Raw genomic sequence first — 1,209 nt, forward strand, 5'->3', positions numbered from 1 at the left:
AAAGCCTAAAAATAAGTCTCATTTAATATACCAGATTCTTCAGTGGCAGGATGTGGAGCTCAGTGGTTTAGGGATCTATACCTACTTCCAGAATGTCATAGGTTCGAAGCCCATGAATGACAGAAAAATCATTTCACAGCTGGACCCTTGAGCAAGGCTGGGGTGTGTGTCTAACTGGACTCACTTGTTCTCCTTCTCCTTGATGTACTTGTGGTCGCTGACCTCGGGCAGCTGAGGCACGTTAACGTGTATGGGCCGCGAGCTCTGCAGCAGCCGGCGCACTTCCTGCATACGCAGGTCCTGGCTCCGGATCAGTGCCGTTACATCACTCTTGATGGCACCCATGCTGTCCACCTTGGCCGCTGCTGGAGCCTCCAGCAACAGCCCTAAGCGCCTTGTCTAGCCAGCCAATCACAGTCAGAGAGGGAGGAATGGGCGGGGCATCTGGAGAATGCCACCCCCACACACAACCAATCTCCTGCTTCCAAAATCTTAAGGGACGTAAACTAGAAGAGACAATACTGTTGCTCCTTACTTTACAGTGTTTCAGCTTAAGATACTTGGGCTTTACGATCCACATTCAGTGGTCATCTGACTGCTCTCTCATACTTGCTTGTGTATCTCTTTGGATGAAAGCATCTGCTAAACTGGAAAGAAGGTGTGACCATCAGCTCCGTCTTTTGTAATCTCTGCTGAGCCAGTGAGTGGTTCTGTGAAAGATACTTGTGCCCTGAAATGCAGCTCAGTCACTTTTGCCCACACTGAGGCTCATAAACGGTGGCGTTGCTGCAGCTCCATAAGGATCCTGAGGAGGTTACGGGACGTCCCCCCTTTCTGTGGGACATGTAGCCTCTCCAGTCCTGCGTGAAGATGTGCTCGGTTGATAGGAAATGGTATTAAAACAGGTGGCACAATGGTGGGCAGCTGTTCCTGATTGGTCAGCTGTTTTCCTCAGCAGTGAGACATGTCCGGTTATTAATTTATTCAGATACGATCCCAAGGTTACATATGTTAAAAGAGGAATGGGGCATTGAAGCAGGACTCTGCCATACCACCTGCAGGTGTGACTAGGCAATCCACCAGAAGCTAAACTGGTTTGGGCCTGGCCAGTACTTGGATGGGAGACAATGGATGGGAGTGGTGTGGATATGGCCAATAGGTTTCGCCCATCCGGTGGTCTGTGCAGATCCCAATGCCTCTGTGCAGTGA

The sequence above is a fragment of the Brienomyrus brachyistius genome, chromosome 10, assembly GCF_023856365.1.
Source record: "Brienomyrus brachyistius isolate T26 chromosome 10, BBRACH_0.4, whole genome shotgun sequence".
Classification (NCBI taxonomy): domain Eukaryota; kingdom Metazoa; phylum Chordata; class Actinopteri; order Osteoglossiformes; family Mormyridae; genus Brienomyrus; species Brienomyrus brachyistius.